The 16,206-nt window shown below is 51.7% G+C and overlaps 2 long non-coding RNA genes across 2 annotated transcripts; both read right to left on the bottom strand.

Moving 5' to 3' along the window:
- Positions 1 to 3,470: 3,470 nt before the first annotated feature.
- Positions 3,471 to 6,763, bottom strand: LOC139184805 (uncharacterized). Its single transcript, XR_011568325.1, has 2 exons — positions 6,450 to 6,763; positions 3,471 to 5,013 (listed from the first exon to the last, which is right to left on the bottom strand). It is a non-coding gene; the product is annotated as an uncharacterized lncRNA (long non-coding RNA).
- Positions 6,764 to 8,094: 1,331 nt separating this feature from the next.
- On the bottom strand, positions 8,095 to 15,926 carry LOC139184804 (uncharacterized). The gene is made up of 2 exons (XR_011568322.1): positions 15,492 to 15,926; positions 8,095 to 12,659 (listed from the first exon to the last, which is right to left on the bottom strand). It is a non-coding gene; the product is annotated as an uncharacterized lncRNA (long non-coding RNA).
- Between the last annotated feature and the right edge of the window lie 280 nt (positions 15,927 to 16,206).

Genomic DNA, 16,206 nt, shown 5'->3' with positions numbered 1-16,206 from the left:
GGAAAAGCTGGAACTAATTTATAAGGAGAAATCACAAGATGAATGGAACAAGCAGAGCTAATGCAGGGAACTAAAGGAGGTTTTAAATAAAAGTCCAAGTAGTATTCACAGAGAAGTTTGAGAATGTACTGCATCTGTAAAACAAGAAAAATAAGGTAGAAAAGATAAGAACAAAGAATACAGTTGAGCTCTTTGCAAAAAAACTTTTTAATGTAAACCTTTGTATATTGTTTTGGTTTTCTGAACCTTATGGAAGTATTACTTATTTGAAATAAATGAGTTTAATTTTTTTAAACTGATGAGCTCTTGAAAATAAATAAATATGATTAGCAAAGCAAAAAAAAAAAAAAAAAAATGGCACAGCATTCCGTATCCAGATACCCCTCCCCCATAGACAGACTTTTAGACTTTGGTTTTCTCTCTTAAAGAGCGTTGCCAAGACTCACCCTGAAGTGCATCAAAGGAAGATGAGTGAAGGAGGAGGACTGGTGGATGGACACTGGCCAGCTGTGTAAAGTTTGAGCACTATGCCTGGAGGACTCGCAACGCAGCTGGTCAACTCTGCCGTGTGTCTGATGTTGGGAGATGCAGGGACCAGCCTTGGGCCAGCATCTGCTTGGCAGAACCCCGAGTGCCACCTTGTGCTGGGGCTTTCCAGGCATCTGAGAGCCACTGCAGAGCAGACATGCCCCAGCCCCTCTGCCAGCAGCGAAGAGGCAGCTCAGGCCTCTCTCCATGTCTAAAGCTCCAAAACAGGGACACAGAGAGGCTTGGGGACTGTGCTGCGTGGGTCCATCGGTTCGGCTTCCTCCCAGACAGGTGAGAACCAAGGGAAGTGCAGCCTGGGGACCTCGAAGCAGAAAAAGGGCCCATGGGAAGGTGGTCTCTGTGTAGGGCCCACCTGCCCGGGGAGGCACGAGGAAGGGGCAGGTGCTGGCTGACCAGGCAGAGACAACCCCCGCCCCGTTCCAGCAGGCACCTCGGGCTCCCGGAGCCTGAGTGCCGAGCACTGTCGTGCTGTCTGAGCACAGGGCTTGCCAGGGCTTCCTCCTGAAGGCTCTCATCTCCCAATCTTAGCCCCCCTGCAGCCCTGCTGGGCTCTGAGGCCCCAGGACTCAGGGCTGAATCCTCGTGTCCACTTCCACAGGACCATGCAGGGACCCCGTCCACGTGCCAGGCATGGCTCACCCACGTTAGGGGCTCCCATCTTCTCCCAGTGGGTGTAGATGAGCCACCTGCCCCCTCTCTTGCCCCACCTCCTGCCCTGGGGCCTCCTCTGAGGCCCCAGTTCACTCATTGTGTGACTCTCTTAGCGCCTCTTGGGCTATAGGAAGTGAGTAGTAGTTGTGATAGCCCGGGCTGACTCCGAGGCAAGGGGGGCTTTCAGGCCAGCAGAGCTAGGAGAGAGGAGATGGAAGGTGGTGCTGAGCTCTGGGGGCACCTGGTGTGGGTTTGCTTTACCTCTTGTGACACTGGCTTCAGGGAAGGGGCAGCTGAGCTGGGCACCCCAAGGTTGGAGACAGAAGGGCCGTCAGCAGAAGTGGGAGAGCCCACAGGTGTGTGCGAGGTTGGGGAGGTGTAGAAACAGAAGGTGGAACTGGAAGCTGGGGCTGTTCGGTGGCCACTGGTGGCACATTTGCCACTGGCTGTGAGTGACTGAGTTCTGACGAACTGCACCAACTGGCCTGTGGGACCCAAAGTCTGAGCTGGACTTTGGAACTGAGCTCCTCTTCCAGGATCCAAATGCCTTCCCGTCCCTGCAGTGGCTGGGATGCCTGAGGACGATCGGATAGAGCAAGGAGGGCCAGCTCTGGGGATCCAATCAAGAGGGGATGGGAGGTTCATGCTGGAGCTCAGAGAAGACTTTGGAACAGACCATCAGCCCTGCGGAGGCAAACAGGCTGACGACACTCCAGGACGCGCTGATGGAGATGCCAGTGAACAGCGGAATAATGACGAGGTCAAAATCAGAGACACCGTTGAAAGGCTGGGCTCCAGTGGCTCCGCCACACTCGTGACCAGCTCAAGGGTGCACAGCGGGGTTAATCAAGCCTCAGGAAAGGCGGGTGCCCTGTGGGTTGTGAGTTCAGCCAATGACTGGCTTGCACAGTGGGGACCCCTGAGAGAGACCTTGACTCCAGCATCACGTGTCTCCAGCGGGAATGTGCACTGTCAGGGGAACCCCAGCCCAGAGGAGGCCCCAGGGGAAGACGTTGCCCCAGGAATAAGGGCCCCACCCTCTTCGGGTTCATCTCTCTGATTATCAGACTAGATGCTAGGAGGGCTTGGATGGGCTTTGGGAGAGTGGATGTGGCTGAGGGTGGACCGGGCAGTTTGGTGACATGGATGGGGCTGGAAATGACAGAAAGAGAGGCTGCAGCAGAGAATCTGCCAAAAGAGAGGAGGGAGGGAGGGAAGGTGGGAGGGAAGGAGGGTGGGAAGGAAGATGCGAGGTAGAGAGGGCCTGCTGGACGGGGGCCAGGAGGGAGCGGTGACCGGGTAGTGACAGGTGGCTAGCACATCCCATGTGTCTCCACACAGCAGGGGGAGAAGCCGGGAAGGAGAGACCTACCTCTGGGGGCATCCAGAAGCCCCTCTACTTGCCCCTTTTCCAGGGCTAGGCAGGGGAGTGTCTGCAGAGGTCGTTTCCTCCTGGAACGCAGGCCCCGATGCATTGAGGGGCCATCGTGTGAATGAAGCCAAAAGTGGCCCTGAGTGTCTGATGGCAGAGGCAGGGGGAGCCTGGTGCACGGTGACCTTGCAGACACTTACTGGGCTCTGGGGTCCCTTGGATCCTTGCTGCTGAAACTGTTTACCACAGATTGTGCCTTGCACCCATGTGCTGGGACCAGAACCCAGTCAAAACCCAGTTTGGGACTTGAACCCACGTGGCTGGGACTCAGTTCAGTTCAGTTCAGTTCAGTTGCTCAGTCATGTCTGACTCATTGCGACCCCATGAACCACAGCATCCCAGGCCTCTCTGTCCATCACCAACTCCCGGAGTCCACCCAAACCCATGTCCATCGTGTCAGTGATGCCATCCAACCATCTCATCCTCTGTTGTCCCCTTCTCCTCCTGCACTCAATCTTTCCCAGCATCAGGGTCTTTTCAAATGAGTCAGCTCTTCGCATCAGGTGCCAAAGTATTGGAGTTTAAGCTTCAGCATCAGTCCTTCCAATGAACATCCAGGACTGATCTCCTTTAGGATGGACTGGTTGGATCTCCTTGCAGTCCAAGGGACTCTCAAGAGTCTTCTCCAACACCACAGTTCAAAAGCATCAATTCTTCAGCGCTCAGCATTCTTTATAGTCCAACTCTCACGTCCATACATGACCACTGGAAAAACCATAGCTCCACTGGAAAAACTGGGACTCAAACACAGCCACAACCCACAGTTCCTGGTTTCAGGGCCTAATGAAGCTCAGGTTCTTGATGTCTCCTCACAGAAAGAATTCAGTGAGAGACAAAGTGATAGGTAAGAAGTGGATTTATTCAGATTCAGAGAGAAGTGCAGTCCACTAACAGAGTGTGGGCCATTGCAAAGGGCGACTGTGGCCAGGAAATGTGGTGTGGTTAGTTTTTATAGGCTGGGTAATTTCATATGCTAATAAGTGGGAAGATCATTCCAACTATTTTGGGGAAGGGGTGGAGATTTCCAGGATTTCAGCCACCGCACACTCCTCGGTCTTTTGACAGCGCCTTGGAACTGTCATGGCACCTCTGGGTGTGTCATTTCACTTGCTGATTGAGGATCCAGCTCTAGTCTCGTCTGCCCTCTTGGTCCCATTTGATTCTAATTGGGTTATGTTGTGGCCTTGGGCTACGTCATTCTTTCAAAAGTTGTGCCCTGCCCCTTTCCCTGCTGTCACACTACCAGCCAGGTGGGGAAAACAAGGCACAGAGAGGGCAAGGGACCAGCCTGAGGTTGTAGTGGCAGTGGGCTCTACTGCACTCCTGACTTCTCCCCTCTGCTTGTCTTCAGAACCAGATCCATTCGCTGCAACCCACCTGCCCAGTGCCAGACGGACCCTGTGGTCTATTTGTGAAGAACCCAGGGCATCGCCAAAAATTTCTCCTTCCAGTGGCCATGTTTTCCAGCATGCATTGGTCCAGCTTGACCGACTGTCTTTTCTTCTGAATGTGCCCTTGACCCTGGCTAAGGTATCTGGCCAGAATTTTCTGCCCCCACTCCTACCCCTGCTGGCGGGCAGCGGTGGCCAGCTGCCCAGACCGGGCTTAAAATATCTGTCTGAAATTTTGGTAAATGGCTCATTTAAAGAATTGACTTTCAGAAAACTGGTCAATTAAGGTCATTTTGTTAATTGACTTTTAGAGAATCGATTTCCCATATCCTGATCCAGACTCTTTCCCAGGATGCCCTGAGGTGCCCTAGTGGGTTTGTGGGGAGGCAAGAGAGAAGTGATGTCTGTGGAACATCCCATCAGTGGTCCCAACGGGCATCCACAGAGACCCCATGGGCTTCCTAGCCATATTCAGGGAGAGCTGTTCCCTGGTCCAGGGATGCGGAGTCACGGGCATATCCATCACCTGGTGGAGAGGCTTGTCTGGAGGGTGGCCGGACCCAGCCAACTCACCACTCAAGCCTGGGGCTCCCAAGCTCTCTTCCAGGCCCCCTGAGGCTGGCAGAGTGTGCTCCCACCCCCAGCTTCTCTCTTCTGACCTCCTGGTCATTGTTCAATTGTTAAGTTGTGTCCGACTCTTTGCCACCCCATGGACTGCAGCATGCCAGGCTTCCCTGTCCTTCACTATATCCCAGAGCTTGCTCAGACTCAGGTCCATCAAGCCAGTGATGCCATCCAACCATCTCATCCTCTCCTTCTCCTCCTGCCTTCAATCTTTCTCAGCCTCAGGGTCTTCTCCAATGAGTCAGCTCTTCACCTCAGGGGCCAAAGTATTGAAGCTCCAGCTTCAGCATCAGGGTTGATTTCCTTTAGGATTGACTGGTTTGATCTCCTTGCTGTCCAAGGGACTCTCAAGAGTCTTCTCCAGTGCTACAATTTGAAAGCATCAGTTCTTTAGCACTCAGCCTTCTTTATGGTCTAACTGAGAGAGTTAATTCTTAGGTAGGTTAATAAGGAATCCAGGGCCCTCATGGAGGAGAAAAGAACAAACATTTTTTCTACACTGCTTTGTCTTAGTCACATAAGACATTATTTCCTTTAAGCCCACAGCTAACGATAGACAATAAAACTCATCTTGCTCAAGGATATGTTTTTCCTTAAGCTCTGTACTAATGATTATATAACAACAATGTATCTTGCTCAAGGGTATGTTTCTCCTTCTGAACAAGAACCTTCTGACTAATCTTGTTATCTTAAGACACATGTTGTGGGAGTGGGTCTGGTAAAGTATATAAGGCCTTGCTAAGACTAGTGAGGGGGGGCACTCTCTGTCCCCCTTCCAATGTCGATCTCAGAAGGTTCCTCTGTCTTTTTTCACTGTAATAAAACTTATGCCACACAAGAGCCCTGAGTGATCAAGCCTGGATCCCTGATCCCGAAGCTAAATCTTTGGAGATCATGAGTCTGACATCATTCACTGTAAGCCATCATAACTCTCACACCCATACATGACTACTGGGAAAACCATAGCTTTGACTCTACAGACCTTTGTCGGCAAAGTAATGTCTCTGCCCTCCCTGGCTCCTGCTTTTAAGCAGATACAACAACCCTTCCCTTTGGTCAGATGCTGAGTCTCTTCTCCTGGGATGCTGGCCTGTGAGTCCTGCCTCTGATGTCTGCTGGGGATTCATTGGGTCAAGGCAGGAAGTTTGCCTAGGACTGTGCTGCTGCTTGAGATCCCCGAGACACACTAGAGGCTCCTCCTCCTTCAGGACAGTCGTGCTGCCCAATGCCCAGATTGGAGGGGTTTGCTTCTCCCAGAAATAAAAAGGCAAGGAAGCAGGCTCCAGTGACACAAGTGTCTGTGAGCTCACACTTGTTGCTCCACACAGGGTCGCTGGCCTGGCCTGGCTGGTGAGCTCAGCCCTGCCCCGTCCCAGACAGGAGCCTTTCTGAGCCCTCACCTGGATGCCACAGTGCCCTCCCCAAGCCCCAAGGCCTTTGTCCTCTCTCCAGCTGCCTCGTCCCCTGCCCCACCTTCACTCGCTCACCTGTGGAAGCTCCACCTGGGATGGTGGCCCCGACCAAGCTCTGTCACCCGCATGGCCGTGCCCACTGCCCGGACTCAGGGAGCTGCTGCCTCTCCTCTGTCCTCCCCCGACAGCGGAGTCTCAGGGGAGTCAGGGGCGGCATTCAGGCCTGGTCCCCACTGACCACTGTGTGGCCCTGGACAAGCTGTGGACTCCTTGAGCCAGGCTGTCCTGCTGCTCCCCCGGGCATTCCTGGCAGAGGCGGTGGCAGTCGAGCCAGGGCGGGGGAGGGGGCTCTGGTTTTGTCCTTTCTAAGGCGGGGTTGGGGTCAATTACCTGCATCTCCGGAGTTCAGCTTCCTGCCTGCATCACAAGACCATTGTGGGCAATGACAGGCGATGCTTGAGATCCTGCCGGCCTGGCACCAGAGGGACTCCAGAGCCGCTGGCCCTGGCGCCATGCTCCCTGCCAGCCCCACCCCAGGCCCATCGCTCATGCCTGCCACCCCCTATACCTCCGTCTCTGAGCTGCCCCTCCTCTATGAAGACCCCAGGAGCCGAGAGGGGGTCTGTGGCCAGAGGCTTCCGGGCGGCACAGACGGCATTAGCTCCTGCTGGTCCTTTTAGAAACAGAGGAGGGAGGAGACAGGGCGGGGCGGGGGGGGGGAGGAGAAACAGTCCCCGAGCTCGGACACTGCCTGGGTTTGGCCCAGCAACTGGATGACCGTGTCCCCCTAGCACATGTGTGTTTCCTATACAGCCACGTGACTCTGTGCCAGAGCTGTGCCTATGTCCACTGCTGCTGTCCCGAGGGCCAAGTGAGGTCCTTGGGTGCTGGAGGGAAGGGCCTGATGTGGGTGATGCCAGGACTCACAGCGCTGGGTTAGCAGGCTCCAGGTTAGAAAGTGGAACTCAGGGAGGCGGGCTGCAGAAATAGTAACAAGAGCAACAGGCCATGCTGTTCTGTGTGGACAAGCCTGCCTGGCTCTCTGAGGGTGGGGACCCTTCCCTCCCGGATCAGACCCTTGGGGACACTCAGGGCCACTCCTGCCCAGGGACTCGTGATTCAGAGGGAGGGACAGTGGCCATGGTCTCAGAGTCACGGTGCTGCCTTCAGGGCCTCTCAGAATGTAGACGGATGTTAGTATTCTCTTAGTCTCATCCCAGCACTGAGAAGTTATCAGATCTAATGTCTTAGGGCAAACGGAGGGATTCCACGTTTTGATGAATGAAGATAATGCAACTATACATGTGCTGAAAACTTCTCATTTTAGGACACTTTCCCTCTCATGGGGCTTTCCTGGTGGCTCAGACAGTTAAGAATCTTCCTGGAATGCAGGAGACCCAGGTTCGATCCTTGGGTTGGAAAGATACCCTGGACAAGGGAATGGCTACCCACTCCAATAGTCTTCCCCAGGAAATTCCATGGACAGAGGAGCCTGAAGGGATACAGTCCACGGGGCCGCAAAGAGTCAGATATGACTGAGCAACTAACACTTTCCCCATCATGGGAACATTAGATTGAACTGTAGTATTTTTAAGCAGGAATATCTGGGGAGGGGGCCTTTTCTGTTTTTGTTCAGGGGCCAGGAGGACAGGCCCCTGCAGCAAGGGGTGCCCAGTTTGGACTCTCCCATTTTTGTCACCCCAACGCTCTGTCCCTTCTGGCTGCCAGGAAGAGGCTGGATGCCTTTCTCTGGTTTCTTATCAGCTCACCATCCATTTCTTGGCAAAATTCTGTTAGCCTTTGCCTTGCTTCATTTTGAACTCCAAGGCCAAATTTGCTGGTTACACCAGGTATCTCTTGACTTTCTAATTTTGCATTCCAGTCCCCTATAATGAAAAGGACATCTTTTTTGGGTGTTAGTTCTAGAAGGTCTTGTAGGTCTTCAAGAATTTTGCCAAGAGAACACACTGGTCATAGCAAACACCCTCATCCAATAACACAAGAGAAGAGTCTACACATGGATACCACCAGATGGTCAATATTGAAACCAGATTGCTTATATTCTTTGTAGCTGAAGATGGAGAAGCTCTTTAGAGTCAGCAAAAACAAGACCAGGAGCTGACTGTGGCTCAGATCATGAACACCTTATTCCCAAATTCAGACTTAAATTAAGAAAGTAGCGTAAACCACTAGACCATTCTCAGTTCAGTTCAGTCGCTCAGTCGTGTCCGACTCTTCACAACCCCATGAATCACAGCACTCCAGGCCTCCCTGTCCATCACCAACTCCCGGAGTTCACTCAGACTCACGTCCATCGAGTCAGTGATGCCATCCAGCCATCTCATCCTCTGTCGTCCCCTTCTCCTCCTGCCCCCAATCCCTCCCAGCATCAGGGTCTTTTCCAATGAGTCAATTCTTTGCATGAGGTGGCCAAAGTACTGGAGTTTCAGCTTTAGCATCATTCCTTCCAAAGAAATCCCAGGGCTGATCTCCTTCAGAATGGACTGGTTGGATCTTCTTGCAGTCCAAGGGACTCTCAAGAGTCTTCTCCAACACCACAGTCCAAAAGCATCAATTCTTCGGAGCTCAGCCTTCTTCACAGTCCAACTCTCACATCCATACATGACCACAGGAAAAACCATGGCCTTGACTAGACAGACCTTTGTTGGCAAAGTAATGTCTCTGCTTTTGAATATGGTATCTAGGTTGGTCATAACTTTCCTTCCAAGGAGTAAGCGTCTTTTAATTTCATGGCTGCAATCACCATCTGCAGTGATTTTGGAGCCCACAAAAATAAAGTCTGACACTGTTTTCACTGTTTCCCCATCTATTTCCCATGAAGTGATGGGACTGGATGCCATGATCTTCATTTTCTGAATGTTGAGCTTTAACATTTTAAAGTTTAACAATGAACATTTAACATTCACTTAAAAAAGTGAAGCTTTTTCACTCTTCTCTTTCACCTTCATCAAGAGGCTTTTTAGTTCCTCTTCACTTTCTGCCATAAGGGTGGTGTCATCTGCATATCTGAGGTTATTGATATTTCTCCCAGCAATCTTGATTCCAGCTTGTGTTTCTTCCAGTCCAGTGTTTCTCATGATGTACTCTGCATATAAGTTAAATAAGCAGGGTGATAATATACAGCCTTGGCATACTCCTTTTCCTATTTGGAAGCAGTCTGTTGTTCCATGTCCAGTTCTAACTGTTGCTTCCTGACCTGCATACAGATTTCTCAAGAGGCAGGTCAGGTGGTCTGGTATTCCCATCTCTTTCAGAATTTTCCACAGTTTATTGTGACCCACACAGTCAAAGGCTTTGGCATAGTCAATAAAGCAGAAATAGATGTTTTTCTGGAACTCTCTTGCTTTTTCAAAGATCCAGCGGATGTTGGCAATTTGATCTCTGGTTCCTCTGCCTTTTCTAAAACCAGCTTGAACATCAGGAAGTTCATGGTTCACATATTGCTGAAGCCTGGCTTGGAGAATTTTGAGCATTACTTTACTAGCGTGTGAGATGAGTGCAATTGTGCGGTAATTTGAGCATTCTTTGGCATTGCCTTTCTTTGGGATTGGAATGATAACTGACCTTTTCCAGTCCTGTGGCCACTGCTGAGTTTTCCAAATTTGCTGGCATAGTGAGTGCAGCACTTTCACAGCATCATCTTTTAGGATTTCAAATAGCTCAACTGGAATTCCATCACCTCCACTAGCTTTGTTCATAGTGATGCTTTCTAAGGCCCACTTGACTTCACATTCCAGGATGTCTTGGCTCTAGGTCAGTGATCACACCATCGTGATTATCTGGGTCGTGAAGATCTTTTTTGTACAGTTCTTCTGTGTATTCTTGCCATCTCTTCTTAATATCTTCTGCTTCTGTTAGGTCCATACCATTTCTGTCCTTTATCAAGCCCATCTTTGCATGAAATGTTCCCTTGGTATCTCTAATTTTCTTGAAGAGATCTCTAGTCTTTTCCATTCTATTGTTTTCCTCTATTTCTTTGCATTGATCACTGAGGAAGGCTTTCTTATCTCTTCTTGCTATTCTTTGGAACTCTGCATTCAGATGTTTATATCTTTCCTTTTCTCCTTTGCTTTTTGCTTCTCTTCTTTTCACAGCTTTGATTTAGGTCATACCTGAATGGTGTAGTGGTTTTCCCTACTTTCTTCAATTTAAGTCTGAATTTGGTAATGGTGTGATCTAAATCAAATCCCTTATGATTATACAGTGGAAGTGATGAGTAGATTCAATGGATTAGATCTGATAGACAGAGTACCCGAAGAACTATGGACAGAGGTTTGTGACATTGTACAGGAGGCAATGACCAAGACCATCCCCAGGAAAAAGAAATACAAAAAGGCAAAATAGTTGTCTGAGGAGGCCTTACAAATAGCTGAGAAAAGAAGAGAAGCTACAGGCAAAGGAGAAAAGGAAAGATATACCCAGCTGGATGCAGCGTTCCAAAGAATAGCAAGGAGAGATAAGAAAGCCTTCCTCAGTGATCAATGCAAAGAAATAGACGAAAACAATAGAATGGCAAAGATAGAGATCTCTTCAAGAAAATCAGAGATACCAAGGGAACATTTCATGCAAAGATGGGCCCAATAAAGGACAGAAATGGTATGGACCTAACAGAGGCAGAAGATATTAAGAAGAGATGGCAAGAATACACAGGAGAACTGTACAAAAAAGATCTTCATGACCCAGATAACCACAAAGGTGTGATCACTCATCTAGAGCCAGACATCCTGGAATGTGAAGTCAAGTGGGCCTTAGAAAGCATCACTAGGAACAAAGCTAGTGGAGGTGATGGAATTCCAGTTGAGCTATTTGAAATCCTAAAAGATGATGCTGTGAAAGTGTTGCACTCAATATGCCAGCAGATTTGGAAAACTCGGCAGTGGCCACAGGACTGGAAAAGATCAGTTTTCATTCCAATCCCAAAGAAAGGTAATGCCAAAGAATGTTCAATCTACCGCACAATTACACCCATCCAACACACCAGCAATGTAATACTCAAAATTCTCCAAGTCAGGCTTCAACAGTACGTGAACAGAGAACTTCCAGATGTTCAAGCTGAATTTAGAAAAGGCAGAGAAACGAGAGATCAAATTGTCAACATCCGCTGGATCATTGAAAAAGCAAGAGATTTCCAGAAAAACATCTATTTCTGCTTTATTGACTATGCCAAAGCCTTTGACTGTGTGGATCACAACAAACTGTGGAAAATCCTTAAAGCGATGGGGATACCAGACCACCTGACCTGCCTCTTGAGAAATCTGTATGCAGGTCAAGAAGCAACAGTTGTAAAACATGTATAATATCATATAAGAAACAAATTGCCAGTCCAGGTTCTATGCAGGATACAGGAATCTTGGGGCTGGTGCACTGGGATGACCCAGAGGGATGGTAGGGGAGGGAGGCAGGATGGAGAACATGTGTACACCCATGGCGGATGCATGTTGATGTATGGCAAAACCAATACAATATTGTAAAGTAAAAAATAATAATAATAATAATAAAATTAAAAAAAAAAAAAAAGCAACAGTTAGAACTGGACATGGAAAAATATGTTTTTCCCATGGTTCCAAATAGGAAAAGGAGTGCATCAGGGCTGTATATTGTCACCCTGCTTATTTAACTTCTATGCAGAGTACATCCTGCATATGCTAGGCTGGATGAAGCACAAGCTGGAATCAAGATTACCACGATAAATATCAATAACCTCAGATATGCAGATGACACCATCCCTATGGCAGAAAGTGAAGAAAAACTAAAGAGCCTCTTGAAAGTGAAAGAGGAGAGTGAAAAAGCTAGCTTAAAACTCAACATTCAGAAAACTGAGATCATGGTATCTGATCACATCACTTCATGGCAAGTAGATACAGAAATAATGGAAACAGTGACAGACTTTATTTTTTGGGTCTTCAAAATCCCTGCAGAATGTGACTGCAGACATGAAATTAAAAGATGATTGCTCCTTGGAAGAAAAGCTATGACCATGCTAGATAGCTTATTAAAAAGCAGAGACATTACTTTGCCAACAAAAGTCCATCTAGTCAAGGCTATGGTTTTTTCCAGTGGTCATGTATGGATGTGAGAGTTGGACTATGAAGAAAGCTGAGTGCCGAAGAATTGATGCTTTTGAACTGTGGTGTTGGAGAAGACTCTTGAGAGTCCCTTGGACTGTAGGGAGATCTAACCAGTCAATCCTAAAAGGGATTAGTCCTGAATATTCATTGGAAGGACTGATGCTGAAGCTGAAACTCCAATACTTTGGCCACCTGATGGGAAGAACTGAGTCATTGGAAAAGACTCTGATGCTGGGAAAGATGGAAGGCAGGAGGAGAAGGGGATGACAGAGGATGAGATGGTTGGATAGTATCACTGACTCAATGGAGATGAGTTTGAGAAAGCTCCAGGAGTTGGTGATGGACAGGAAAGCCTGGTGTGCAGCAGTCCATGGGGTCACAAAGAGTCGGACATGAATGAGCGACTGAACTGAATGTTGTCCATTTGGGTGATGACCTTCTTGCCAGTTGATCCCTGCAGAGTGAAATCAGCTCCCCACGTACTGACCAGAGGGTTGCAGAGTCTTCCTACCTGGGAAGAGAAAGGAGCTCGGCCTCTGAGTGTTCAGACAGTGGAGAGCCCTGGCTTCTGGAATGGCCAGCAAGGAGCAGACCAGACACACCTCAGAAGGCAGCAGAGGGCATATGGGCCAACGCAGCTTCACCAGGTTGGATACCAAGGCCAGGGCCTCCCACCTGCAGACACCCACACCTATCAGAAACCGGGACCCCACCATCTTACACGGGCTTAAGTGCTCTCGTCTCCGCAGGGTCCATGGGGGGCTCCCCTGCTGTGGCCTTGACCACGGTCTCCCTTCTGACAGCTCCCATCCTAGCCTCTTGGGTCCTGGGAGGTGCTGGGCCTGAGCGCCCCCAGATTCCTCACTGAGCTCGGCTCTTGGAGCAGACCTGACCCCCAAGGATGGGGGTCCCGGGCTCCGCTGCCTTGCCATCCTGTGTGGCTGGTGTTACTCTGCCGGGAGCCCCGAGGTGGAGGTGGGGACATAGGGGTGTCTTTCTGTCGCTGCCTCTAGCTGCAAGGTGCTCTGGCAATCTGTGCAGTGTGACCTGGCCTCCCTTGGTCGCACCCTCTCTTCCTATCCCTCCCGTGTCAAGGCAGCCCCCCTCCCAGGAACAGGGTGGCTCCCTTCCTTCCCTGCTGGTCTCCTGGCCTCTTGGTGTCACCTCCCATGTGAACTGTCCTGGAACCCTGGCTGCACGTCTGCTTCTGGGGGACCTGCCCTAGCCAGCCCCCTGCTTTTGCCTTAACACCCTATCTGGCCTCATCCCGTCTCTCTTTTGGGGTCCCTGAAGCCTCATTGCCCAGGCAGAGGGTGGAGTGGGCCTGCCTTTGGCCAAGCACTGCTTGCTCCCTGCTTACAAGAGGAAGGAGGAAGGTGGAGGCAAAAGTAGGGGTGCATTGGGGTACGAGCAGGCTGGGTGCCCACTGCATGGACCCATCCAAATGTTAGGGACTCGAGCCAGTATCCTTGAGAGCTGGTGTGGCCCGCAGACCTGGGATGGTAGAGCCCCATGGTTACATAAAGTGCTCCTTACATAACAGGCATGAAGAGACATGAAAAGCCCCGGGCAAGTCAGAACCACTGCCAGTGGGTGGGGCCTCGACAGACAAACGCCAGGGAAGTGGTGAGTAAGGGCTGGAAAGCCCCCGTCCCACAGGAAGGGGAGTCTGGGCCAGCAGCCCTGCTGGAGAAAGTGGTGGACAGACAGACTGGCACGGAGGCCGCTACCCACTCCCAGGCTGGCGGCCCACGCCGAGTAGGTGGCATCCGGAGTCCGAGCCTCCAGCCCCTGGCCTCCGTGACGTCACTCTCACCCATGACAGGCCTGGATGTGTCCTGGGTCTTGCCGCAGGCCTGGCACCTGCCCTCATGACAGGGCCCCCAGGGAGGCCCCCTCTTGTCTGTGGCAGCCCCTCCCTTCTTGCCTGGATTTAGAGTCCACTCTGGTCACCCAGGATAATCCTACCCTGGGGTCTTAGCTCAGTCACACCTGCACAGACCCTACTTCCACGTAAGGTGATGTGCTCCGGTTCCAAGTGTCAGGACAAAGACGTGTTTGGGGGACCCCCTTCCACCCACTCCAGTTGACATCGGAAGGTCCCCTGACTCCTGACTCTGCTGGGAACACAGAGAGGGGTCCTGGGAACCCAGTCCAGGACAGAGCTAGCAGCCCAGGGCCCATCTCTGTGAGCATCTTTGTTGCCCTCTGAACCCCAAACACACTGATGACCCCTCTCTGAGCTGAGTTAGATCATGGTTGCCCACCCCTGCCCCTCACTCAGCTCACCTGGGCCACCTATCTCAGGAGAGCCCCAGGTGGTTCCCTCCCTGGGATGCAGAGCTTCACCCAGACCCCCGACTGGTCCCCCAGCTGCTCTGGACAAAGCCGGGATTGGAAGGCAGGGTGCCCAGACCTGTTCTCAGGCTCGGAGGCACTGAGGATGGAGTGGAGAGGACAAGAAGAGGGAGAAGGAGATGAAGAGGGGACCAAGGTGACCCCAGAATCCTAAGGCCTTATTCCAGGGTGTCCCCATCCCCAGCATTAGCTCCCCAGCACCACCAGGCCCCTTTCAGGCAGCACACTGCCCACCACACCCATGCCTCTGACACAAAAGCCTTCCTGCCCATCTCTTCCATCACTGGCCCCCTGGGGCCGAGAGGCTGTGTCTGATGGGGGGCGGGGGTGTGAGGAGGCTGTTTTGCTCTCGGTTCCTCTGCTGGGAGGGAGGCCGCCCTGGCCTTTGCCTTCCTGCCTTGACCTGAGCTGCGCTCCCGGGCCCCCCAGGCCCTCCCCTCTGTGGCTGTCCCTGGAGGGCAGATACATAAAAATAGCTCCGTCTTACTAAGCCACAGGCCTCTTTTTTGGGATGCTGAGCCTGTCTTTCAGCTTCCCGGGACAAGCCCCAGACGACACAGAGAGGGGTGGCTCGTCCACACGGGCCCAGCTGTCCCGGCTGGTCGGCCTCACCCACTCTCAACTGCCGCCTGTCCTGTGGGGCCGTGTCCCTTCCTGCCCTCCCTAGGGACCCTGTGGGCGTGGAGCACCTGCCCTGCTGGCCTCACGCTGTCCCTTTTTAGAGCAGGGAGGGGCCCCTGGGAGGTCACCCAGCTGCCGCTCTGCCTGCGGCCCCAGCGCAGCACCTGGGGGTGGGGGGAGCCCAGGCCTGGTCTCGAGCACACAGTCCAGCTGATGGGCAGGGATGCCATCCACAGCCACAGACAGGAGTCTGCAGCCCTTCTTCCTTTCAGGCTGGAAAGCAGTCTGGATGTTTTCTTCCCAGGAAGTAGCCAGACAAGGAACGTACTCAGAAGACCCCAGGATGGGGAGTGGGGGTACTCACGGGAGCTCTGGGGCTGCTCAGCTCACTGGGCCACCTGGGATTTCCAGCTGTGTGGGTGAGAACACACTCCTGTTCCCCCACAGTGGAGGGACATGGGGCCCCACGAGGTTGCCTCCACAGGGAATGAGGGAACCCGCCTGGGGGTGTGGGGCACCCCGGGGCAGTGTGGTCAGCAGAGCCGCTGGCCTCTGAACAGAAGCTCCACCAGTCTTCAAGGTCCTGGAAGCCCATGGTGGTCCTAGCCCCGGGCTGAGGCTCAGTCATCACGCGTGGTCCCTGGTTAAGCCCAGGGTCAGCGCTGGTCCCTGATCCAGGACTCGCCTGCCTTCAGCCCTGCTCCTCCCTCCTTGCCTTGCTGGGTAACATGGTTGCCGACTCACCGTGGAATGGTGTTTAGTAATCGCTGGCTGTGATCCTGAACCTTGGGTTGGGAGTTCAGACCGTTGACTTTGACCGTGACCGTCAGTCCGACCGGGTTTTGTCTCCATTCCACTGTTTGCTTTGTTTGTCCCCCTGGCCTCTGTCCCTCTGTTCCCTTCTCCTGCTTTCTTACTTCAATGTTTCTCCATGTTCATTTAAATCTGTCCTTTGGCTTTTCAAATATTGAGGGCAGGAGAAGAAAGGGGCAACAGAGGATGAGATGGTTGGAGGGCATCACTGAGGCAATGGTCAGGAGTCTGAGCAAATTCCAGGAGAGAGTGAAGGACACGGAAGC

This window comes from Bos indicus, chromosome 1 (genome assembly GCF_029378745.1).
Source record: "Bos indicus isolate NIAB-ARS_2022 breed Sahiwal x Tharparkar chromosome 1, NIAB-ARS_B.indTharparkar_mat_pri_1.0, whole genome shotgun sequence".
NCBI lineage: Eukaryota > Metazoa > Chordata > Mammalia > Artiodactyla > Bovidae > Bos > Bos indicus.
This window is presented reverse-complemented; position numbering and strand designations above follow the sequence as displayed.